This window comes from Phaseolus vulgaris, chromosome 3 (assembly GCF_000499845.2).
Source record: "Phaseolus vulgaris cultivar G19833 chromosome 3, P. vulgaris v2.0, whole genome shotgun sequence".
NCBI lineage: Eukaryota > Viridiplantae > Streptophyta > Magnoliopsida > Fabales > Fabaceae > Phaseolus > Phaseolus vulgaris.
This window is the reverse complement of record NC_023757.2, coordinates 42,642,787-42,654,014: the sequence shown is the minus strand read 5'-3', so window position 1 is coordinate 42,654,014 and position 11,228 is coordinate 42,642,787.

Sequence of the window (11,228 nt, the reverse complement as noted above, 5' to 3'; positions counted from 1 at the left end):
TCTATTGCTTCCATTACAGTATACACTCTCCACCTAAAATAATCTCATTATTAGTGTTGGAGGGTTTTTTATAACATATAATATATAATATATAAGAGAGCTTGGACTCAGTTCTCGTACTGCTACCATTATGCATGCACAACAATGGAAGAGAATTCAAGGATTTGCTAATCCCTGATTGTGCTTGTTTTGAGAAAGATTAATACAAGGATAATACATATAATTAATAAAATGAATTTTTGTGTCATTATCTTTCATAGACTCTACATAGTATTAATTATTATATGTTATACTTAGTTTTTATAAACTCTAGATTCTTTCATGCCTCTTTCATACATGTAACTACGTGTTGAAGTGGTTAAGGGTAAAAGTTAATGGAGAAAAGAGGTAACAACTCAGTAACAGAGATTATAGATTATAGAATTGGTCTCGGGAGGAGTAGATGACATGTGCATAAGGGAACATGGGTTGTTTCTGATATTAAAGTTAATTTGTCTACCAAGAAATATGCTAATAACATACTATTTAATACATTTTTAACACGTTTTTTACTATTATTTAATTCATTAAATATTATACTTTTATGTGATTAATTATACTTACAATTTTTTAATAAATTTTAAAATATGATAAAGACGGTATGCAATATATATGTGTATATAATTTGAGAAATACATATTTGGTTTTGGTTTAGAAATATGAAATTTTGACAAACTATAAAGACAATTAGAAAAAAAAATTCATCTAAACTTAAAAAACTTATACAATTTGATCTGTAAACACTCACATAATTTAAGAAAAATAATTATGAAAAAAAGTTATTCATAAAAATAAGTCGGATTTTTTTTTAAAGAAGATATTTATTTTGCCTATTTATTACTTCTACTTTTTTTAGAGATGGGGAACATGCGGGTCGACCCGCAATCCGCAGCGGACGGACTCAGTAATTCAACCTACTGACCCACTTAAGTCTGTTCCGCATAATCTGCAATTCATGCTGGTCAACAGTGAAAGGGGACAGGCTAGTCCGCTAACCCGCAAAAAAAAAGACAAAGTTATGTTTTATACGTGGTGTGTTGCTATGTCATTGTCAACACAAATTAAAACAAAATTTGATTCTGATTGGAATAGACTCTTATGATGCAGAAAATTTTTGTAGTACATATTAACTGGTTGACAATAAATTAATTGTGGAGTACTTAAGTAAAACACCTATGTTTGAATACATTCAAAATATAGAAAGAGAAACCAACCACTAATAGTTTTTTCGAATTGAACCGGATGTCGAGTCTTGGTCTCGGTAGTGTGGTCCTACTAGTACAATAAGGTAAGCTGATGGCCATTTTAGTAATTTCACATCTCTTTCCTAAGACACCCTTACTCACCTAGGAGATAAGCTTCCAATTGATGGGAAAAAACACGCACGCGGAAGCAACTCACATAATCATGAATCAACTGCAGAAAAGAAACAACACAAGATTTAACGTGATCGTTCGCCAACTGCAACCTACATCCACACGGACAACTATTAGGTTTTATTTCTTTCCTGTTACGTACTAAATTATAAGTACAATGATCTCTTTAAATACAAATTATAAAGGGAACACAATGATTAAGCCCACTCATGTGTCTAGTCAGTCCAGTCCAATTGGTCCTGTCTTCACACTGAACTGGTAACTAATGAAACCATTCCGGACCAACTGTCAGGTAATGATGATATCAGTAGTAAAGTTTGAAGTTCATCATCGAACTTAATGCCCACTGACGTAAGTCTGGCTAATATCGAATTCATTTTACTCAGTAAGTGAATTGTCTTCCTTCATCCTTGTGTTTACCAATTCTCTAATAAGAAACAACTTGTTTGCAATAGATGACTTCTCGTACATATGTTAGACAATGCTTCCATGATACTTTTCGGTATCTTCTCCTTCAGAATGTTGAATGCAATACTCTTGGTCAAAGAGAGTCGGATAACGGACATATTCCGATCCAAACCTGCCCACTCTGCATCAGACATCTTTTCTGACTTGTCACCTAAAACCACGTTCAAATCTTTTTGAACTATCAAATCCTCAATTTGCATTTTCCACCAACTGAAATCTGTACCATCGAATTTTTCAATTCGGAACATCTCTTCTAATGCCATCTCAAACGACTAGACGAGATACTCAATGCAACTAATTTCAGATTTTGACAATTTTTTTTTAAATCAAGAAGACGAAAATTGCACCACCCAACTCTCCAATCGACCCCATTGCACTGACGCTCCGCCGCACTGGACCGCAGCTGCTAAGACGCACACCGCCGTTGTTCGCGCTCCACACCACAATGGCTGGCGCACCAAAGCGCAACCTTAACAAGCTCGCATAGCCGTCGCACAATGCACCCACTGACGCACTCCACTGCACAACCACTGTTGCTAGTCACCATCGTCGCACTGCACTTTGTGCCGTCTCAGACCAGCACACCTATAGAACGCACACGCAACCCTAGCTTTGGGACGCCGTTGTCGCCCCTGCGAAACCCTTGCTTTAGAACGCCGTTGTCGTCTCTGCAAAACCTAGCTTTGGGATGTCGCTGCAGCCGCAATTTTCACGTCTCGTCGATTAATTTCTGTTGATCGGATCTCAAGTCTTTAAACAAACCAAGCTCTCATGCCACTTGATGAAAAAAATACACGCGGAAGCAACACACACAATCACGAATCAACTGCAGAAAATAAACAACACAAGATTTAACGTGGTTCGGTCGCTGCAACCTATATCCACATGGGACAACTATTAGGTTTTATTTCTTTCCTGTTGCGTACAAAATTATAAGTACAATGATTTCTTTAAATAGAGATTAAAAAGGGGACATAATGATTAAGTCCACTCATGTGTCTAGTCAGCCCAACCCAATTGGTCCTGGTTTCACACTCAAGCATGTACTTGGACATGAGAATACCGGCCTCGAGGGTGTGTTGTTGGATCTTCGTGATGTTGTAGAGGCTGAAAGAAAGAACCACCACCAATGTGGGATGACGAGTTTTATGAGAGAAGTCTTGAAAACAAGAGTGAGAATAAAAAACATTTCGCTGAACATCGTATTGTAAAGTAGTTTCAACATCTTGTTTGACTCACCTTTAATCACTGGCAGAAACTACTAGAATTAGGAAGAGAAGATAATAAAAGAAAAAATAAGAATAGAGGTAGAGAAGAAGCGTTCAGTGAGGGTCTACGTTGGTCCAATGAGGCGACAACCCCTGCCTCTTTGTGAGTTTGAAATAGAAAAAGATGATCCTAAAAAACATATGTAGCAATGGATGAGAAATATACTAACATGCTTCAATTTGTCTGTAGCAATACAAAAAGCAGCAAATATTTTGATTGAATTCATTTATATCAAATTTTTCATTAACCGACATTTTTATTGAATTTATATAAAAAAAACATTGTACGTGAACTGGCCTGCGCACCCATAACCGACATTTTTAATAATAGAATACATTATAAGAAAATCATTAAATACTAACAAAATCTAGAGACAAAAAATAATTAATCATTATATTAACAAAATTATATACTAATTTAGAGACTAAAAATTATTCATATCTAAAGTGGTTCGGTCGCCAACTGCAACCTGCATCCACACGGATTAGGTTTTATTTCTTCTCTGTTACGTACAAAATTATAAGTACAATAATTTTTTATAAATAGAGATTAAAAAGGGAACATAATGATTAAGTCCACTCATGTGTCTAGTCAGCCCAGCCCAATTGGTCATGGCTTCACACTCAACACTACCATGTATTTGAACATGAGAAGTTGGTCGATGGGGTGAGTATACCGGCCTCGAGGGTGTTGTTGGATCTTGGTCATGTTATAGAGGCTGAAAGAAAGAACCACCACCAATGTGAGATGACGAGTCTTCTGATAGGAGTATTGAAAACAAAGGTGAGAATTAGAAGCATTACGCTGAACATCGTATTGTAAAGTAGTTGCAACATCTTCTTGATTCACATTTGATCAATGGCATAAACTACTAGAATTAGGAAGTGAAGATAATAGAAGAAAGGATATGAATAGAGATAGAGAGAAAATGTTCAGTGAGGGTCTACGCTGGTCCAATGAGGCGACAACCCAACATCTTTATGAGTTTGAAATTGAGAAAGATGATCCTAAAAAACAATATGTAGCAATGGAGGAATATTGATAAGTGTCTAATTTCAGTAATATTTCATATTAAAATATAGACACTTATGAGGATTTATTGCTAATTTACATATAAAATAATCCCTAATTTATGAATTTATACCTTTTTACATTTTTTACGATCTTTAATTGAATAAGAGTATTTTATTCCTAAATTTGGTGTTAATTGCAGATTTCTAAGGAAGATTGGAGATTTGGATTAAAGATGAATGATTTGAGCTAAAAAGATAAAGATAGAAGGTCACAGAATGGAAAAAGATGCAAAGAAAGATTGGGTCTTTTTTATGTTTTATTATTTAGCCCATTAGCGCGACACAGGAAGCAACCTAACCCTAGAAAACTATGATAAATAGAGGGCTAGAGGCTCAACCCTAGTGTGCCAGATTGAGAGGAAAACACCATAGAGTGAATTGTAACCAATTGGGAGAATGGAAGGTGATAGAAGTATGCGTTCTACCCTTTGGGATTTGGAGTAATCTGCTTAAACTCTTATGTATTGAGGTGATATTTTATATATTAATATTCAGTTCTTGATTGATTATTGGTATTGTTGTTTTACTTTTAATTTTCCGTGACAAATTGAGAATCTTAAATCTGACCGGGAGGTATTTTTAGGGTTCGGACCTAAACAACAATACTTAACATATTTGAGTGTTAGGAATAGACTTGAAATGTTAATTGCTATTAAACGTCTGAGCTTCGTTTCTAAGTTGTTCTTATAATTATGCGAGGGATCGATAGTTAGGGAACATTCTTAAGGATTTTATATGCGAGGAATCGATATAAATGATTTTTATACGGGCATCAATTTCAATCAAAGAACTTAATATTGACATGCTAATCAAAATACTTGAGAGTGAGAGAGATGAAATTAATCCTTATTTTTCCAATTGAAACAACTAATTCTTTGTTTGTTTTCTTATTGATCAGTGCCAGCACAATAATTCAAAACTTTTTTTAATTGTTCTGTTTTTATATTTAGCGATTATTGTACTCGATAATTCACATTGTTCCTTGTGGGATCGATATCCGTCCTTAGGGACAATTATTACTTTTGACAAACGCGGTGCACTTGCCGTAAAAAGTCATCAAATATACTAACATGATTCAATTAATCTGTTGCAATGCAAAAAGTAGCAAATATTTTGATTGAATTCATTTATATTCAATTTTTCATTAGCAGACATTTTTATAGAATTTATATAAAAAAAACATTGTGCGCGGATCGTCTCGCACACCCATGAGCTAATTTATTTAATTAAATCAATTAACTTTTTATATTAGTATTTTTTTAATAATAGAATACATTATAAGAAAATCATTAAATAGTAACAAAATCAAGAGACAAAAAATTATTAGTCACTATATTAACTAAATTATATGTTATTTATAGATTAAAAATTATTAATATCTAAAGTGGTTTGGTCACCAACTGCAACCTGCATCCACATGGACAACTATTAGGTTTTATTTATTTTTTGTTGCGTACAAAATTATAAGTACAATGGTTTTTATAAATAGAGAGTGAAATGGGCACATAATAATTAAGTCCACTCATGTGTCAGTCCAACCTGATTGGTCCTGACTTCAAACTCAACACTAACATGTACTTGGACATGAGAAGTTGGTCGGTAGGGTTGAGTATACCGACATCGAGGGTGTGTTGCTGGATCTTGACCATGTTGTATAGACTGAAAGAAAGAACTACTGGGATGAGTAGTTTTCTAAGAGGATTCTTGAAAATAAGGGTGAAAATCAGAAGGATTTCGCTGAACATCGTATTGTAAAGTAGTTCAACAAGATAATCTTGTTGAACTCACCTTTGATCACTTGTAAAAATTTAAAAGAATTAGGAAGAGAAAATAATAGAAGAAAGAATATAAATAGAGGTAAAAAAAAAACGTTTAGTGAGGTTATACGTTGGTCCAATTGTGCGACAACCCCTGCCTCTTTATGAGTTTTTAATTGAGAAAGATGACACTAAAAAGCAATATGTAGTCATAGATGAGTAATATACTAACATGCTTCAATTTGTCTGTAGCAATGCAAAAAGTAGAAAATATTTTGATTGAATTCATTTATATTCAATTTTTTATTAGCAGACATTTTTATTGAATTTATATAAAAAAAAACAAGGGACACGGATTGGGTCGCACACCCACGAGCTAATTTATTTAATTAATTTAATTAACTTTTTATATTAGTAATTTTTTTAATAATAGAATATACTATAAGAAAATAATGAAATAGTAACAAAATCTAGAGACAACAAAATTTTTGTCATTATATTAACTAAATTATATACTAATTTAGATACTAAAAATTATACATATCTAAAGTTGTTCGGTCGCCAACTGCAACTTACATCCACACATAAAACTATTAGGTTTTATTTCATTCCTATTGCGTACAAAATTATAAGTACAATAGATATTAAAAAAAGAACATAATGATTAAGTCCACTCATGTGTCTAGATAGCCCAACCCAATTGGTCCTGACTTCACACTCAACACTAATATGTACTTGGACATGAGAAGTTGGTTGGTGGGGAGTATACCGACCTCGAGGAGTATTGCTGGATCTTGGGCCATGTTAAGAGGCTGGAGGAAAGAATCACCACCAATGTAGGATGACTAGTTTCCTTAGAGGATTCTTGAAAACAATAGTGAAAATAAAAAATATTTCGCTGAATATCGTATTGTAGAGTAGTTGCAACATCTCGTTGGACTCACCTCTGATCTCCTCTGTTCCAATTAGGCGACAACTCCTGCCTCTTTATGAGTTTGAAATTGAGAAAGATGATCCTAAAAATTAATATGTAGCAATGAATGAGGAATATACTAACATGCCTTAATTTGTCTGTAGCAATGCAAAAAGTAGCAAGTATTTTGATTGAATTCTTTTATACACATTTTTTCATTAAGAGACATTTTATTGAATTTATATAAAAAAAACATTGTACGTGGACTGGCCTGAACACCCACGAGCTAATTTATTTAATTAATTCAATTAAATTTTTATATTAGTATTTTTTTTTAATAAAAGAATACACTATAAGAAAATCATTAAATAGTAACAAAATCTAGAGACAAAAAATATTAAGTCACTATATTAACTAAATTATATACTAATTTAGAGACTAAAAATTATTCATATCTAAGGCGGTCGCCTACTATTAGGTTTTATTTCTTTCCTATTGCGTACAAAATTATAAGTACAGTGATTTTTTTAAATAGAGATTAAAAAGGGACATAATGATTAATGTCACTCATATATCTAGTCAGTCCAGCCCAATTGGTCATGGCTTCACAGTCAACACTAACATGTACTTTGACACGAAAAGTTGGTCGGTGGTGGTTGAGTATACTGGCCTCGAGGGTGTGGTGCTGGATCTTGACCACGTTGTAGATGCTGGAAGAAAGAACACCATGAATGTGGGATGATGAGTTTTCCAAAGAGTCTTGAAAAGTAGGGCGAGTTTTCCAAGAGTCTTGAAAAGAAGGGTGAGGATCAGAAGCATTACGCTGAACATTGTAGAGTAGTTGCAACATCTTCTTGATTCACATTTGATCACTAGCATAAACTATTAGAATTAGAAAGTGAAGATAATAGAAAAAAGGGTAAGTGAGGGTCTACGCTGGTCCAATGAGGCGACAACCCCAACCTCTTTATGAGTTTGGAATTGAGAAAGATGATCCTAAAAAACAATATGTAGCAATGGAGGGGAATATACTAACATGCCTCAATTTGTCTGTAGCAATGCAAAAAGTAACAAATATTTTGATTGAATTTTTTTATAAACAATTTTCATTAATAGACATTTTTATTGAATTTATATAAAAAAAACATGATACGTAGACTGGTCTGCAGACCCACAGACTAATTTATTTAATTAAATTTTTATATTAGTACTTTTTTTAATAATAGAATACACTATAGAAAAATCATTAAATGGTAACAATATCTAAAGACAAAAAATAATTAGTCACTATATTAACTAAATTATATGCTAATTTAGATATTAAAAATATTTATATGGTTTTTAAATCTGATTGTTATAAACTTATGATATAGATGATTTTGGTAATACATATTAAATTATTGACAGTAAATTAATTGTGGAGGGAGTAATATGTAAAGCACATAAGTTTGAATACATTCAAAATATAAAAAGAGAAATATATTATTGGACTGAACTTATTGCACCATCATTTTTTTTTTCTCTATTTTTTTTCAAACAGACCATTTATTCTAAAAATCATCATTGGTTTCTCTTTCTCCCTAATAATTGTGGGAGTAAGATCACATTTTATTTTGTACGATGATCATATTGGTTCAACCATTAATTATAATTTACAAAACTGAAAAACGAAGCATTAATCTACATACATTCCTCTCACTTATTAATTATTAAATATTATTATTATTATTTCTGATATGTAATACTTTTTTAGAATTATTTTTAGATTAAATGTTTATTCTATATTTTCTGACAGAATCTTAATTTGCAAATTGGATTGGAATGGATGAGGAATGAGAGCCAATTGTTCTCGATCGGTTGCCATTCATCTTGGACTGGGTGCCGAGTCATGGTCGTGTTGATCCTACTAGTACGTACAATAAGGTAAGCTGATGGCCATTTCAGTAATTCCACATCTGCTTTCCTAAAACAACCTTAATCGCTCATGGAGAAGCTTTCAGCATGTGCTTGGACACCAGAACTTGGTCGGTGGGGTTAAGTATATCGGCTTCGAGAGTGTGTTGTTGGATCTTGGCCAAGCAGTAGAGGCTGGAAGAGATAACCACCACCAATGTGGTGCCCACGATGGACACACACGATGGGGTCATGGTCGCGTTTGACTCAATCTAGGGAAATGACAACGAGTTTTTTAAGAGGGAGGGGTCTTGAAAACGAGGTTGAGAATCAGCAACATTTCACTGAAAATTGCCGTGTAGAGTATCTGCAACATCTTGTTCACCTTGGATCACTGGCAGAAAATATTAGAATTAGGAAGAGAAGAGATTAGAATAGAAGATAAGAAAGGGTCTGAACAGAGTAAGAGAAAAAATGTGTGAGTTAAGTGAAGTTTGCGCTGGTCCAATGAGGTGACAACCTTAATCTTTGTGAGTTTGAAACTGACTGAGCAATGGATAAAGAATGTAATAATATGTCTCAATTTTTCAGTAGTAATGTAAAAAAAACAAATATTTTGATTGAATTCCTTTATATTCAAATTTTCAGTAATAAATATTTTTATTGAATTTATAAAAAAAGAAACATTGTACGCGGACTGGCTTGCAGACCCACGAACTAACAATTTATTTAATTAATTCAATTGACTTTTTATATTTGTATTTTTTTTAATAATAGAATACACTATAAGAAAATCATTAAATAGTAACAAAATCTAGAAACCAAAAATAATTAGTCACTATATTGACTAAATTAGATAGTAATTTAGAGACTAAAAGTTATTCATATCTAAAGTTGTTTCTATTATTAATAAAAAAATTTAAAATCGTTTCTAAATCTGATTGGAATAGACTCTCATGATGCAAATGATCTTGATAATACATATTAAATGATTGACAATAAATTAATTGTGGAGTATTGTGTAAAGCACCTATGTTTGAATACATTCAAGATATAAAAGAGAAATAGATCACTAATGTTTTTTTCAAATTGGACTGAACTAATTGCACCATCTTTTTTTTTTCAGTTTATTGCGGGAGTAGGATTATATTTTATTTTGTATGATAACCATCTATTTTGTAAAATGATCCATATTGGTTGAATCATTATTTTAATTTACACAGCTGAACAACCTAATACATATTGAATGGTTGATAATAAATTAATTGTGGAGTCAAGCACCACTAATTGAACTATCATTTCTTTATCTTTCTTTTCTCCCTAGTTATTGTGAGTAAGATCATTTATTTTGTATGGTCATGACCGGGTGCCATTCGGCTTGGACCGGGTGCCAAGTCATGGTCTCGGTAGTGCGATCCTACGATAAGATGAATGGTTGATAATAAATTAATTGTGGAGTCAAGCGCCTATGTTTGAATATATTAAAAATATAGAAAGAGAATTAGACCAATTATGTTTTTTTTCCGAATGGAACTGAACTAATTGAACTATCATTTCTTTATCTTTCTCCCTAATTATTGTGAGTAAGATCATTTATTTTGTATGGTCATGACCGGGTGCCATTCGGCTTGGACCGGGTGACAAGTCATGGTCTCGGTAGTGCGATCCTACGATAAGATGATGGTCATTTCAGTAATTCCACACCCCTTTCCTAAGACATCCTTAATCACCCACGGGAGAAGTTTCCAGCATGAGCTTGGACATGATAATACACTATAAGAACATCATTAAATAGTAACAAAATCTAGAGACTAAAAATAATTAGTCACTATATTGAGTAAATTATATACTAATTTAGAGACTAAAAAATTATTCATATCTAAAGTGGATTTCTATTATTAATAAAAAATTATAAAATGGTTTTTAAATTGGTAATTAAATTAGGTACCTTAGTTTTGATCACTAGTATTTTGGATTCTAAATTAATCTCTAAAAGACTAATAGACACTAATTTAGAATATAAAGTAGTAAGTAGCTAAAACCTTAGTAGTTAATGATTAGATATCAATCTAGAAACAATTTTATAATTTTTTATTAATAATTTTATATATCAATAATTTTTTTAATTTATAAAATGGTCTCTAATTTAATTGAATAATAACTAATTATTTTTATTTCTAAAATTAGTTTCTATTTAATTATTTTATTGTAGTGGTAATTAATTCTTTTGTATTCATTGAATTTCTTTATAGATAATTTATAAAAATATTTAAAAGATTTCATTTCTTGGTGCATACTTTTTCTTAGACAAGAATATTTCCATTTATATTTTATTTTCCTTTCTATAAATGAAGAGTAGCAAATACATTTTTTTAATTTTCTCTTAAATCCTCATTCATAATATGAAGTTATAAAAAACATTGGAGGTACTTTGTCTCTT